This window comes from Euprymna scolopes, chromosome 25, assembly GCF_053919585.1.
Source record: "Euprymna scolopes isolate OS-2025 chromosome 25, ASM5391958v1, whole genome shotgun sequence".
Taxonomy (NCBI): Eukaryota; Metazoa; Mollusca; class Cephalopoda; order Sepiida; family Sepiolidae; genus Euprymna; species Euprymna scolopes.
Window position 1 is genome coordinate 35059404 of NC_136506.1, and position 17263 is coordinate 35076666.

At 34.1% G+C, this 17263-nt stretch overlaps 1 protein-coding gene across 9 annotated transcripts in view; it reads right to left on the minus strand.

The window, feature by feature from the left end:
- The window catches only part of LOC145247326 (uncharacterized), a 489868-nt gene that overhangs the window by 287113 nt on the left and 185492 nt on the right, over positions 1 to 17263 (minus strand). The gene's annotated exons all lie outside the window — the stretch shown is intronic.

A 17263-nucleotide genomic window follows, 5' to 3' on the forward strand; every position in this document is an offset into this window, starting at 1 on the left:
CCTTATTTGGGACGAGCCTGGGTATCCAGCATTGCCTGGATGCGTGGAGGTGCATGTAAGCAAAAAAACAAAATTAGGAGTAGTAGGCAGATTCAAACTCATAATGCGCAGAAGGAAAAGGAGGTAAGAAAAAGCAATTGTGACATCACAGGTGGTCGAAATATCTTTTATGCAAAGTCATTAACACAAAGTTTGAATTACTTGCAAAAATGTTGACAAAAAAGTGACTCCTCCTCGTAGAAAACGGCCTAGTTGAGGGTGAAAGGAATTTTTTTGGCCAATTTTTGGATATTTGTCGGCTGAGACATCGTGCTTTAATACGATTTTGTCACATTCTGACACGTTCGTCGGAAGTTTTTTGAGAAATATTATAGGTGGCCAATAAAGTTGGATGATGGAGACTTGCAAACCAGGTTGACCATTGCGCCTTCATTGAGCACTCAAGAATTGGCTGATGAGCGTGGACTTAGCAAATTGACAATTCACCTACACTTGAAGCAACTTTATTTTGTTCACAAAAGCTGCACCAAAATCTGCATGAACTCACTAAAGCACAAGTAGACAAACCAGTTGACATTTGTTATCAATTGCTCAACAATCCATAAACATCATAGACCAGTGAGGGATGCCCTTTTCACTTCTCTGCAACCTCTTTCCTACAGAAGAGACATTACGAGCCTGTCTTTGCTTTGTTATTTTTATGGCAAGTACTCAGCTGAGCTTCAATCTATAGTACCCCCTCACAAAACTTTCACAAAAAACACTCGTCTAGCTAAAACCACTATCAATAATTTCCCACACTCTTTATCTGTGCCCAAACCTAAATGTAGATTCTATGAACAAAGCTTCTTTCTTAGAACTGCACGCTCGTGGAACTTTCTTCCGATTGCCTGCTTTGCAGCTGACCACAATTCTTCAAGTCCAACGTAAACAAGTTCTTGATGAACCGTCCCCCTAAGTAATCCAGTTTACCAAATTCCCACTACTTATGTTTACTACACTATAATCACATTGACTAATGTATACCTATTAACCCTTATCCTCGAGTGGCCTCCAGGCCTTGATAAGTGATGATTCCGGTGTTAAAAAAGAAAGAAAGAAAAAAAAAGAGGATTGTGACATCAAACGAGAAATAGATCTATCTGATGCAACACAATAGAGACAAACGATGAGTTCAGAAAGGGCAAGAGACATCGCTGGTTCCAAAACAAGATCGATTCGGCAAGAAAGACATGCTGTGCGTTTGGTGGAACTTTGAAGGAATTGTGCATTTTGAGTTGGTTCTGAATGGTCGTGCCATCAGTGCCGAACTTTACTGTAAGCAACTAAAAGGTTGCTTAGAAAAGTTGAATCGAAAGCACCCGGCTCTAATCAACTGAAAGTGCAAGACAATACCAAGCCAGGAAGACCAAAGACAAGTTTGAAGAGTTAGACGGCGTTGAGGTTTTGCCACATCCAGCCTATAGTCTTGACTATACTCCATCAGATTATGGTCTTTTCTGCTCAATCCAACACTTTCTGAAGGGCTGCCAATTCAACTCGTTTGATGAAATCGAGGAAACGTGTCAAGAATTCTTTGATTTGAAGCTGACTGAATGGTACAGTGACCACATCTGAAAGCTTGCAGATCGATGGCAAAATGTCTTGGAAAATGATATTCTTTATTTTAAGGATTAGTTTTTTTTATTTGGGTTTTTTTGTTATTACTTGGCAAGGAAAATTTCAATTTTTTGCAAGTGTTTACAAACTTTTGGGACAACCTAATATATAAATGAAAGAACAATGAAGATGATAGTGTGTTAACTGTTGTACTGAAAACCAAATATTTAACCGTCAGAAGAGCGTCACTTAAAACTGAATTTTATCAAGTATTTTATCTGCTATGCCATGGGTCCAGTATGGACGATACTAAAAATACAACTGCAAATTATTTAAAACTTCTATTCGTTCATAGCTGATGAAAAAAGAGCATGCTAACCTCATAGATAAAGGGTCCATTCAAAATTCTGTCCGAATTCTCAAGTTTGACAAGGTACACCTGAAGAAGGGTTATTTAGTTCTCTCCCACTGCAAGAACTTAGACATCAGGGTCGAAAAATGGGATTGAGAAGTCAGCGATCCATAGGAGAGGCGCTTTGATCTGTAAAAATGCCTGGGCAGCCCCGTCGGTATTCTCTGGTGAGGGCCCCTCAAGCGATTAGCAATAAACTAACCCCTTCTCAAAAAGAGAAGGTAAAGCCTGGGAGAGTGGACCACCTAGAACTGCACAGAACTTAACTCCCATCGCAAAAGCGACAGGAACCGAATCATTACAAGAATGGTCTACTGTTGATTTTGGGGGCCCAGAAGAAGGTCAAAGGTTACATTGGCCAAAACGTGAGAATAATGCTCAAGATGCGAACAGTAGTCCGAATAATCCAAAAACTCTCGATCATAATGGTCCATTTTGTACAACCTCCACAACAGAAACCCTTTTGTGCTACCACTACTGTAAAGAACTTTGCTTCCCCCCCCCATGCCATCAAACGGAATTTCCATGAATAGAGTTTCTTTCCAAGCAATTTCCATCCGTGGAAAATGTTGGCACAGGGTTGCTTTCCATGGGCTACAACCTCATCATTTTAATTTAATGCCAATAAACACTTGTCGTAAACTGTTCCCATTAGTTATCAAATTTCATTAATTAAATTTATTATTTTCAATCCTATCATAATATTCATCATTCGACTGGCAATCTTCTATAAATACTATTATGGCGTGCGTTCTTCAGAATTGTCCATTTTATTTCCTGCTTATTTGGTTCCAACATGTTAGACTGTCCAGTTTATTCTTACGATACCGCATGTTAACAAATTAATCTAATATATAAACAGCTTTATGTCTGTTTGTCTCCATATTTTCAAACTCTATCTCCTCCGAAACTAAAAGTTGCAGAGTGGCGCTAGGGGCTTCAAATGATTGGATTTTCAAATGATTGGATTTTCACGAACCTTTCTTTTATGAGTCTTTAGCCGGTTAAAATGTTTTTTTAAGCGGTCAAAAATGTGTCAAAATTGAAAAAAAATCGTAAAATATTTTGTATATTCATCTTAGTTTATTTTTAATTGGTTTATACATGTTTCACGTTGGTACAATGGTAACGTCACCAGCTTTGAATGCTACAATTTCAGTTTCGATTCTAGCTGATGGCACCTAAATACTTTTTTTTTTTTTTTTTTACTTTTGAAATCACGACTCCATAATAGACAGTCGAAACTCGGCATACGGCATTAAAAATTAGTAACAAAACACAATGCAGTATATAATACACATGTATATAATCAAATAACATAAATGACACCATAAGTGGGGGCAAATACCATTAGCAGGGACCAGAAAAACATTGTATTCCATATCGTAAACTGGAAAAAAAAAAAAAAGTATCCTAGAGCCACCGTATCTCGGGTTTCTACTGTATACGAAATTTGGATAAATTATCATATTTAAGCGTATTTTACGCCCGAGCAAAAGCACCCCCCCCCGCTAGTATACTATATATGAATATTAATAACTATGCACATTTTAATACATCTATTTCTAATCCAATACTTTCTTTCCAAGAATTGCAAGCCTGCGGAACTCTTCCTAATGACCGTTTCGGTCCTATGTATAGCCTCCATCTTCCCAACACTAGGACCAATAGATATCCCCTGCATTCATGTTAATCATCTTGTTATTTTTAGTTCCTTACATGAAGTGGCTTCATGCGTTGTCTGGAGTGACTTCTATGAAAAATACATATATCAATATCATTAACGCTAATCTTTTTAGCCTTTATAAATGGTGAGATAATTGAAAAAAAAAAAAAAAACTTTTGTAAATTATTATGGAATTCAAAACTATTTTTAGATAACAAAATATGGGGTTTTGGTGTTTATTTGCTCTACAATATTGAACACATGACTGGAGTTCAATAAAAAGAAGTCGGAGCTTAGTTTCCATACGGCTTTAGTGAACTTCGTTGCTTTCTCTTATTAATTTGTCCATTATTGTAAATGTTTCAGCAGGAAATGACAATTAACCTTTGTGTATAAAATTACGTCTGATATGAATTCCATCTGGAAGCTTTGTAGAAAATTAGAAATGTCGGCAACAATTACATTGGAAACCATCATATCTTATTAAATACCACAAAAGTCCTAACCTTTTCATTAGTATTTTAATAATGTTAAATAAATGCATATATCCAAGCAAAGTTTTAATTTATATTGTACTTTTTTTTAGTAATCAGATCATTTTAATTTCCGGTTAATGCCAAATTACGCCTTATATAAACTGCGTCAATCGCTTTATTGCAGATTAGTAAAATACCAATATTTCACTAAATGTATGTAAAAAAAAAAAAAATAAATAAAAATAAATAAATAAAAATTGTATAATCAAATGACTGCTTTAAGGTTAGTTTTTTTCCCAAAATTTTATTCAAATTCATGCGATATTCACAAAGTTATGACATTTTATTCTTTATGATGGAATTTCCACTGTCCATCGCTTTATTGCAAGTCTCTTAAAATGTTGTTTTAGGGCAAAAATACAATGTCTTATCTTGCGAACTTCACTTTTTATTATATTTTTCTGTTAAAGAATAATAAACAAAAGCACATCCTAGGTGCTAAATGAATTATTTATCGCCACATCCACCATTTCTTTAAACAATCTTTTGTCCACCGAAGAAGTCAATTGTTGGATCTGAAAAGAAGTTATGGTTCTAGCGACATCGACTACTTTCCTCCAAAGGGCATCTTTTGAAGTAAATTGCTCTCCTCCCTCATAAACACCTCTTTTCAATATTGACCAGAGATGTTCAATGGGGGTAAGATCCGGAGAACACGGTGACCAACTCATGAGGGTTTCTCCAAAGAAGCCCATAGATTCAAGGAAGGCTGCAGTCACCCTAGCAGAATGGGATGCTGCATTGTCATGCATAAAAATCATCTGAAAGCGACGTGACAATGGTAGGTTATCCAGCCATGGAGACAAATGTTTACCCAAAAAGGCCGTGTAGACATTTCTGGTAAGTTTTACACCCTCAGGAACTCGTAATGGTCCAACCAACTTATCCCCAATGATTCCCGCCCAAAACATGATGCCTCCACCTCCTTCTTGGTGATGAACTCTGTAAGGGGTTGGAGTTCCGTTCGGGTTTCAAACTTTGGCCCATCCATCCAGATCGTCAAGAGTAGCACAGGTCTTATCTGTAAATAGGACACGTTGGAAATCCATTTTCATGTAACTCTGTGCCCAAGTCATTCGTTTTCCCCTATGTTGTTTGCTCAATAGAGGCCTTGGAATAGTTTTGATGTTCCTTGCCGTCTCATTCAACACGTTACATCGGGCATGCCGGGATCTTGGAGTGATTCCAGCTCTTGCAAAAAATGGAAGCACTGGTGTTGTTTGGGTTTCGGTTGACTTCCTACAAATTTTCCGAATATCACGATGTGAAAGGTTTCTCCTGGTGCCCTTATCCTTTCTGGATTTTGTGTAAGGGTTGTTCACGAATGAAATCAAAGTTCTTGGATCCCTTTCCAGCTCCATAGCTAAATCTTTGATGAACAATCCTTCTGTGAGTCCAGCAACAATCCTTTCCTTTTCGATAATCGTTAATCGCCCCTTTTTTGGCATTTTGAAAGACTTGCAATAAAGCAATGGACAATATAAATTACTTGATAATAAATAGAATGTCATAACTCCATGAATATTGCATGGATTTGAATAACATTTTGGGAAATAACAACCCTGAAACAGTCGTTTGATGATACAATTTTCATTTTTGTGTAACGTATATTTAATGAAATATCGATATTTTACTAATCTGCAATAAAGCGATTGACGCAGAGTGTGTATATATATATATATATATATATATATATATATATATACACACACTGGCAGGCCACCCTGCGTTGCCTGGTCGTAAAAAAATGCAGAATTCTAATTTATTATAAACATAAATATTGCAGGTATTAAATGTCACGTTAAATTACTTAAAAAAATAAAAATAAATATAAATAAACAAAAAAAGCGGAAAGAAACTGAGACATGTGCATGCGAATATTATGGTTTTTTTCTAAATAGTTCAATTCTTGTAAATAAAAAAAAATTGCTCGAACTGAGATCAAAACCAAAACCTAAAAATAGTGAATCAAGTACATTAACCATTAGTCCAGCTTGACACGATGTTTAAAAAGTGTTCTCAAACCAACTTATTCTTAACATAAATAATCTGTCATGTGAACGCTTCCCACATGCACATTGTGCATTCGTGAAATAGTTAACAGATAAAAATCCGATGACCCCCCCCCCCCATTTCAGTAGCAACTTTTCAATTTTTAATCATTAACAACCGTTCTTTTCTGGATGAAAATCAATTAAAAAAGTTTTCTACCTGTCTGAATACCTGAAATTTGATATATAGGATATGTAGATAAAACATTCGTCAAGTATATAGGTTAAAATGTGTTCACACACACATTATATATATATATATATATATATATATATATATATATATATATATATATACACTAGCATTTCAGCGTTGCCGGATGTTTGGAGGTGTGTGTTGAGCAAAAAAAGTGGTAGTAGGAAGGTAGGTTCGAACCCGTACTGCAAAGGAGGAAAAGAATAGGGAAAAACGTGACGTCTTTACTGTGACGACCACCGGCAAACCGGAAGTGATGTAGGTTTAAATTAAAGCTAGACAATCGAAAAGAGGGGATGACTTTCGAAAATATCGACGAAAAAAGCGACCCCCCCCCCCCCTATAGAAAAATGTCCAGTTGAGGGTGAAGAAATTAATGTTTTTAGCCAATTTTTCGGTATTTGTCGTCTGAAGGGTCGAGCTTCAAAACGATAGCAATCTTGTGAAAATCCGTCGATTCTGTTGAAAGTTTACGGCAGACATGCAAACATGCATACATACATTTATATATTAGTAGCTCAAATTTTCGACCCAAACCGATTACAAAGCTTGCTCTATCTCTTTATGTAAAATTTCAAATGTTTAGATTAGAAATTGTCTGCGTAATTTGGTAGAGACCGCTGAGGTCAAAATTTTAACTTTGACCCCTATTATGACCCCTTAACACCCATGTCCAAGGAACCTATATCTAAAATTTCAAGTGTTTAGACCCAAAATTGGCGGAGGGGTTTGGTAGAGTTCTCAAAGGTCAAATCGTTGAACTTTGACTCCTTAACAGCCAAATTTCTGGCCAAAAACCGATTATAAAGATTTTCCCAAATCTCAGTACCCTGTATATCAACTTTCGAGTCTGTAGACTGAAAATTGATAGTGATTGCGTAGGGAAATGTACACAGACAGACATTTTCACTTTTCTATATATATACTAGACTACTCGTGACCAGTTGGGTCAGTATGTTATATATGTATAAGCGTGACACTTGTGACGTAAAGAAAATAGTTTTTTTTTTGACATAACACTCAAACATGAAAAAAAAAAATCCTCCATATTCGTGTAGAGTTACCTATTTTTCCGAATAATCGCTCAAAAATCGAAAATTAAACATGATTTTCCTACGAATCAAACGCCGACGAAAGTCATTTAGCAGCAAAAACGCATATGAACCTACCGATGAGAAATATAAGAATGAAAAACCCATATTGGAATCCTTCAACCAAGTTATAGAAACTTAAAATCTAAAAAAAAAAAATAAAACCTGAAGCAAAAAAATAAAACCTTAATAAATAAAATAAAACTAATATGGAAACAGATTAGTAAATGTGTCAACAAATTCACTGTTCTCAACTATTTTGTATCTAGGAATGTAAACAAAAAAGGAAGGAAGGAAGAAAAAGGGACGGATAGAGAGTAATAGTAGTAGTAGTCGTCTTGGCTTTACTACAATTGTTCTTATGTTTGTCAACGGGTTAAAGTTGTTTAGTTGTAAGAAAATAGCGACAGTATAGTTGTAATAAAGAATAGTTGCAAAACACCCCACTCTTCCCTGTTAAATAATAATTTCGAAATAATAACGTTAATATTTCAGTGCACACGTCAAAATCTGCAAAAGAAGTGATTTGTGTTTATTTGTTTACGTTGTTATGGGTTAATGTTTATCCGCGCGTGTGCAACCGGATGTAAATCGGAAAGTGGGTTACATCACTCGTTACAAGGTCATTTGAGTTTTATAATTATATATATAATATATATAAAGTGAGTGTCTGCATGAGAACACTTCTCAACCTATATACTCAGTGAATTTTTTTAACCTTCTCGTCCTTTCCTTTCTTTCTTTATGCATTTTTTCTCCATTCCTTTATTTCTCTATTTCAATATAAACCTTCATCCGCACCCCTTTTTTGTCTCCTTCCCACATTAAAAACCATTTCCTTTCTTATTTTATTTTTACTTCTATTAAATATAATCCCCTGATAATTTCTTGTAACGCTGAATACCCGAAATATTTTCACTACTAACTCAGGTTTTGTATAAGCTATATCGCCTGAAGAGGGCTCTAGTTACCAGTAACTAGCTGAGCGAAACATGCTCATGAATGTGTAGCGATATATTATTGCTTATGTAAAAACAAATTAAAAGTAATGCAATATATTATTAGTAGTAGTATTATTTGTTTTGGAAGGGTACAAAACTTTATTATAGCTGTTAAAAAGGAAAGGCTGAGTTTGTTTTTTGTTTTGTTTTTTTGTGTATCCACGGTAAAAAGGACAGAGGAAAACATTTAATGGAGGCTAAAAAAACAAAAAGCAAGTTACAGTAATAAGGGGGGCAGAGGTCGACCGACCAGGTTTCGCCCTCACTTTTCAAAGCCGAAGTGAGGGTTTTTTTTTTTTTTTTCGTTTTCGTCACCCCCCACCGTTTGAATTCGTTCCCCAATGGAAAAAAAAAAAAAAAAACTCGATTCGGCTTTGACAAGTGAGGGCGAAACTTGGTCGGCGACTCTACCACCTTTTTTATGTAACTTTTTTTTTTCTTTTTAACCTCCATTGAATGTTTACCCTCTGTCCTTTATATCATAGATAAAAAAAAAAAAAAAAAAAAAAAAAAAAAAACCAGTCTTCCCTTTTTAACACACACTTCTTTAGCGTTCTGTTATTTCAACTTTCCGGCTTCAAATCGTAACGAATTGTAAAAGCCAAGAAGTTAACAAATACGAATATTTTTCATCTGTGCAAATTTGATTGGCAGGTTTAGCTTTGAAAATGGCAGATCAAAGCAATTTCTCATTTAAAATTGAGCATGACGAACCAAAGAAAAACGTCGTTTCAAATATAGCGTGACCCCCCCTTCCTCCAAAATATACCATTTCAAATGCAAGAATGACAGAACAGAAATCTTCTCTCATTTCCAGTATTCTTCTTTCGCTTCTTTCTAGTCAATTAGAGTCAATTTTACTTTGCTAAAAAAATAAAGGAAAAACAAGTGAAGCCTGCATGGTCACTTGTGAGTGCATAGTGCATGAGGAATAAAAAAATGACTACGTTCAGCACTTGCTCCCCACACACACACTCCACCTATTTAGCCTCAAAAGTCCCCAGGGGACGTCAAATCCTAGTTAAAATGAACAAACGATGCAGTTTTAGGCCTTAACATATGTCAATTTGAGTTCTGCATAATGCAAAAAAAGAAATGACCAAGTCCATCATTGGTCACCCCATTTAGCCCCAAAGCCTTAAAATATTTAAATTTCAGTTCAGCATCATGCAAAATTGCTAAATAGACATACACAGAAAATTTTGAACAAATATGGTAAAATAGTCCCAAAAATGGAGTGTTTTTATTAGACCTAAAAGAGCCCCTACGGCACACCCAAGAGTTATTGTGAAGTATAGAAAAACAAAATTATATAGAAATCAGTTAGTTACAACTTTTCAGAAAGTTTTGTAAAAATCCAAGGTATCAATTTTTTTTTTTCATAAGCATAAAAGTGTCAATTTTAGCCATTTTAACCCGAAAAGTACCCCTAGGGGGGGCAACCGGAGTTTTCCTGGAAAATCTGTTCTGTTACTTTTTTTTTTACTTATGTCATGTTTAATGTTTGTGCAAAATTTCAAAAAAATTCCAAAGTGTAGAAAAGTGCAAACGGACGAACAGACAAGGATGAATTCACAGGTCTACCCTCCTTTTTTCGGGAGGGGGTGGGGGCAAAAATTAATTCCTCGTTTCTTTCCTTATGTTCTATCATGTAATTCGTTCTTTACATAATTTGTCACTTCCCCAACTCACTTTCTCTTATATTTAAAGTTTCTCCATAAATGACTATTTTCATTATGTCAGTTTGTTCCACAGGTTAAGTAAAGTCCAACTCTGTTATTTTCATTCATTTAAATAATACACATGCAACATTTGCGGCAGAGATTGTCATTTTCACATCGCCCTCTACAGAAAAGAAAAACAAACAAAAAGAAAACATGTTCTAACAAAACAAACAACTAGTGGTGGGGGCTACACATAGTCGGTGAATTAACGATTTAAATCCCAACGAAATTGTATCTTTCAAAAACAAGTTCAAACAAAACTATTGGCATATACTCAGGAGTGTCGGAAATTTTTTTTACATCAATTCATATAAAAATTAACTGTGTTTTCACTAGAATTATCTCCCTTGAGGAAAAACTGGTTTATATGATATAGCAAACCCCCCTTGGTGTATAAAGAAAATAAATGTTGCACTCCTAATTTTTATACCTGACATGAGATTTTATTGCAAATTATCGCACCATAAGATTGGATTTCATTGTTAGTTGGTGGCCGTCTGTCCTACAAAATAGATGCACTTTGGCACATCCACTAGCAGAAAGGACATGATAGGAAACTTAAATCTTTGCTTCGTACATCTATTTTTACAATGTATTGACATGTTTAACATGTGTTTATATTAATAGTTTGTTGTAGACAAACTATTAATAAATGAAATGTTTGTTTCGTGTTTCTGCCTGTATTGTTAATACATGCTAAATCTTAACAAGCCTCACACGCATCGAGGAATAGGTTTAATGTTTCTATCCACGCGTTGTAAAAATCTGAAGGATTAAGACAAACATTCTAATTTATCAACGTTTTCTTTTTTATATTAAGATTTATTGAGAGAAAAAAATATCTTGAGTGTGACAGACGGACAAACAAAACCAAAAAGCTCTCATAAACGAGAAGACGTATCTAGAACTCTGACCTGGCAGTAAAACATTATTTCCAGAAATCTGAGGTCGTTCGTGCTTAAAATTAATTCAGACAAGAATATTCTAGTTGAAACTTTAAAACCGTCAATTCGAAACCTATAAATATTAAATAACAAAAAGCAAAAGACAAAAAATAGGAAAAATAAAACAAAAGAACACAAAAAAATAAAACAAAACAAAAAATAAAACAAAACACAAAAATAAAAAAACAAAAGAAAACAATAAAACAAAAGAACATACAAAAATAAAACAAAACACAAAAAATAGAATAAAACAAAAGAACACAAAAAATAAAATAAAACAAAAGAACACAAAAAAAAATAAAATAAAACAAAAGAACACAAAAAAATAAAAGAAAAGAACACAAAAAATAAAAGAAAAGAACACAAAAAATAAAATAAAAGAACACAAAAATAAAATAAAATAAAATAAAATAAAAGTAACGATCTGTTTTTTGTTTTGTTACAAACGAACTTATTTACTTGCCAAGTTAAGGAATTTTTATGTCAAAGAATAATTTGAAGGATTTGTGTTTATAACTGCCAAGAGTTAACCCAAATCTGCTTGCACATTATTATTAATATGGCTCTGACAACAGCATATTGTTTTCATTGTCTTGACTCTCGAGCATATATCCGACACAGTTAATCAACCGAGAACCACATCACTATATAAAAGCATATAAATGTCCCATAAGGGAAGAAAAAAAGAGTTCCGATATAAAGGATAGAGTTAATATCCTGTTTGAAAGGAATAGAAAAGAGTTCATTCATATATGAACATATGTTTATGTGCGTTCAAGTCAAGATCGTCTATGTGTGTGCATACAGACATCCGAGTGTGTTACATGAAGTCCACAGTAGCCATGTTAGATTCTTGGGTAATGTCGCTGCCCAAACCCTGTGTGTTTAACAAGATGGTTGCCAGCCATGGTTAAAAGTTGTGGTCGTTCCAACCGATGCAGAGGAGTTGTCATCTGATCTAGTGTATAAGAGGAAGTAAACAATGGGCTATCCCTTTTGTCATATGCTCAGTTCGTGAGATACCACATCTAATTGGGCTAGCCAGATGACAAGTTCCCCAATGTTTTAGTCAGATTGTGTTAAAATTACCGAAAGATATCAACATTAAAGAATCTATTTAAGTTCAAATCCCTTTAGTCACTTTTTGGACACCCTGTATTAAGAATTCTTTCTAGAAGGATATCGGGTACTTATGCGAGGAACCACGTGAAGGTTGCCTACATCTTTAAGTGACAATGTTTCTGTGGAATGAACTGGATTTGAACTTGGTACACCTAGGTTGTCAGCCCACATTGTTACCCACTGGGCCGCCGTCACTTCCTGCCAATGTTGTTGTTGTAATTTCACCCTTTAGCTAAATGCTTCTCCCACTACATGTTTACATTTTGATATAAATTATAAAAACAATGTTCCTTACTTTTCTTAAAATAGATACTTTTATTTGTACCAAAATTAGATTTTACTTTTTAATGATCAGATAAAAGAGAAAACATTGCTCTTCATTTCCTCCCATGACAAATTGAACATCAATTATAACATACCGATAATAACTTGTCTGGCAATTTTATAATGTGAAAATCTAAGGGAGATAATTCTGCACGTTAGTACAGTCAGGAAAGTAAGAAGAGAATGCCAAAGCCTAGCAGTCCGACGGAAGAAGTTATTAGAATAAAAGGTAACCTCTATAGTGAAGGGGTGGGATTTTGCTGATATACGGGTTTGTTGGGTGTATGTACGTCGAGTAAGTACAAGTGCAATGAGACCATCAGGGAAGATTCCATTAAAGTACTTGTAAAGCGGACACAGGGACGCAACATTGTGGCGATGGGGCAGGGGTTGGAGCTTGGTTGATAGTGCAGAGCCTATTAGATTGGGAACCATTTTTTTTTTATTCGTTCTAAGGGGTGGATGCATCAGCCCAGATGTGACAGCAATACTCCATACATGGGCGAATGGTGGCCTTGTAGAGAGAAAGGATATTCGCAGGTGTTTACAGTATAAAACTATAAAACTTTTTACTATAAAAACAAATTTTACTTTTCTTAAAATAGACAATTTTATTTGTATCAATATGAGATTTTACGTTTTAATGATCAGATACTAAGAAAGAAAACACTCTTTGTTTTCCTCCTACAACACATAAAAACGCTACGATGACCCAGACATGATGATTCACACAGGAGAATCCAGATAAAGCAACCAAGACTAAAATATAAAACGGAGTATCAAACACCTTGTAATACATTTTTTTTTTTTAAGTTAATTCAAAGGGTTACGCTTAAATATTAATTGCCATATACAGATAAGAAACTTGCCTGGCAATTTTACGATCCTAATTTGTGAAATTAAGGGAGATAATTCTGTATATAATATAAGCAGCAGCAAAGTGTTGCGTTTGCTTCATGTAAAATAGACATAAACGATCATTGGTAGAAGCTAATTCTCATGAACATTATCTAAATTGGTTCCTTTTATGCAAACGAAAATGTCTACTATTTTCAATGTTCATTTGAACGAGACAGAGGGGGCGAGAAAGAGAGAAGGGGCGGGAGAGTGGGTAAACGAGCTTAGTAAATAAAGATATCAGGAATTTCAAAGCAGCATTTTGCAAAAAGTTACTCTGTTGACGAAATTGTAAAGAATGGCAGGTTTTCATTAAAAATAAATAAAATAAATAAACTGCTCCATTGTTTAAACTTAGTATGAATCATTTTATGAAACTCAAACTCTAGAGAGAAATGCGACCTCATTTTGTATTTTGAGGCAGAAAACAAAAATAGTTTTGTATATAAATTAGTGGTTTATTTATTTGAAGGGAGATGACCTGCATCAAGCATAGACAGTCTTAACCCACACAAATAAATGCATATATATATATATATATATATATATATATGAGAGAAAGATGATTGATAATTTATAACTAAAATTAAAAATCGGTTTCATAAGGAAGAATAAACAAAATAAATTGTACGATCGTTTCGGAAACGATGTTTTTATTGTGATAGACAATGAGTCTTGGATAATAATTTTATAGTTTTTTGAAACAGTCTCCTCATCAGCAAAAATATAGGGTGGGATTTTTTCTAAAGACACCAAAAATAAACCTAGAATTTTTTAAGTAAGGCAGATGTATCTGGAAAATATTTAAAATATAAAGTTACTTTTTTGATGTTGATAAACAAAGTAAGATAAAATGAAAATAAACTTCAAATAAAATCTTGAAAGGTAATACATCGTACAATTTATTGATTTTGTTTGTTCTTCCTTATGAAACCGTTTTTTAATTTTAATAATCAATCATCTTACTTAATATTAAAATAGCTCTAGGATATATATGCCTATCGAGCTTATTATATATCTACATTACAACGAGCACTGTTTTCTTTTATTTTATTTTAATTGTATTAATGAATTTACTAATACATTAAAATATACTCTCCTCTTTAGACTCTTGTTCTAATCCCCTAAGTGTGTGTGTGTATATATATATATATATATATATATATATATATATATATATATATATATATATGGTACTGGCCAGGCTCAACGTTGCTTAACTTCGGTGATCTTGCAAGGAGAAATAAACAACCTTAGTTGAATGATGCTGGCGGTTAAACAGAGCTGAGAGGGAAACGATAATGAAATGTCAAAGTCTTATGTACGGCATGAAAAGAAACTGGAATCTTAGGAAGATTTCTATCATTCAAGTAATTATAGAAGCAACCAGACTCATGAAAAATTTTTTTAAAAAACACCTGGCCAATATACTCTGTGAACCAAATGCAAGAGAGATTCAAACAATTGCACTTAAATGGGGCGGTCAGAATCTTAGATCTCTTGGTTAGAATGTCTGGTATAGTGAGTGAATATCTGGCATCTCATAGGATGCCTCATCCCCAGCTAGAACAAAAGAAAATTTACAAAAAAAGTGTGATCACGGATAGAGTGAGAAGGTCAGAAGAATCTGTATCACTAAATGATTAAACGTTGGCTAGTTAGATTGAGAATTTCATTCTAATGAGTTTGATATAAATTATGTGGTTTTGCTTTGCCGGGTGGGGGATTAGAGTTAATAACTGTTAACTATTCTGAACTTTTAACAATTTTTCTTTCAATTTTAAATACATTTAATATTTTCTTTTTACTTGTACACAAGAAAACCCATACGGACACAAATATTTCCAACTGCAATTTACGAAAGAGAACGGAAATGGCAGAGCTGTTATCAGACAGTCAGTATTGTAAAGAGTAAAAAAATACATAGTTTTTGTAACCTCAGATTAGGTTTAATTTAACTCCTCTACGTTAAGAATGTTTAATAATTACCTTCAAATTAGTAAATGAATCGGCTTTATTTCTTTTTTATTATTAACTAGCGAGGGGGGGGGAGGTATCCGGCATTGGCCGGGTGCTTGGAGGTATAAAAGAAAAAGAAGTTTTAGTAGGAAGGTAGGATTGAACCCCAAAGCCTTGACGCGAAAGGGAAAAAAACCAGCTACCTAACCATCTCGTACACGAGGGGAGAGGAATTGATAAGCGTATTCAGTTAAGGATCATAAAGTAAAATATACAGGTGCGAGGAAGTGGCATGATGTTTGACCTAGTTTTGCCCTGCAAGCCAGTTACTGTTTTCCCCGCCCCATCATTCACTTTTCGAAGACGTGGCAAGCTGGTAATAGTCGGGCAAATTAAATACACACGCGACCCCCATTCTTAAGTCGTAGATATTATGATTTAGACGGGATATAAAGTTTTAAGAATGAGCGACGGCCTTGAGAACTCGACACAAAAAGCGAACATACATACATACACATTTTCGTTTATATATATATATATATATATATATATATATATATATATATATATATATATATACATATATATAAGGAAATCTTTTTTAGCTTTATTATTTTACTAGCAAGTGCGTGCCCCGGCGTTGCCCATAAAGAAAACTAAATGATTTCACCATAAAAAATATACAGAAAAAGGAATTATATATATATATATATATATATATATATATATATATACATACATGCTCAAACAGACATGACACTAAAGACGGTCGTTGGTATACATACATACATATATATATACACGCACGCACACATATGTACACATATCCCACAAATATATACATGCATACATACACAATACACATTACGCACACATAAATATACATACACACACGCAAACATACATATACATACACACACGCAAACATACACAAGACGGTCATTGGTATACATACATATAAATATGTACATTCATACATACAGGTCTATAAGCATACGCTCATATATACCCATATACGTACACAATGCATGACACACAAACATACAAATATACATACATATACATCCACATATACACACACCTACATATACGTACACATATGAACATATATATACACACCTACATATACATACATATATATGCATACATACATGCACATATACATACACACATATGCATATACACATACATGCCTACAAACATATATAAATATATATACATACAAACATATATACACATAGATATAAAGGCGCTTTATCTCTCCTTTGACATTAACTTTATCCGAAAAGAAAACAGCTAATAAACATCAGTATATACAAGCCTATAAGGTAAGCTGTTTCTCTCAAATACAACATCTTCTGTTGTTCGCTTGCTTCATAGCGAGTTTCTATTAATGTTCCGGTAGTAATTTTTTTATCCTATAGATTTCTTTTTTGGGGAGGTGGGTAGATTTTATTTTTTTTTTACTTACAATAAAATAAAGCGCAGAAAAATAATTGTGTTTTAGAATGCATTTTTCCCCCCTCCTCCAATTATTTTTTTTGCATGTAGATGGTGAGGAAATAGAGTCAAAATAGTCAGAAGGGAAACGGTCATAGGAAGAGAGTTCTACAAGCTTGCAGTTCTGAGAAAGAAGCTACAGGAATAGGAAGCTGTATTATGAGATATAGACTGAATTAAAGGAGACCACTAGATCTACAAGTCAAACGATCTGGAACAAAGGAAGCAGAAAACAGATGAG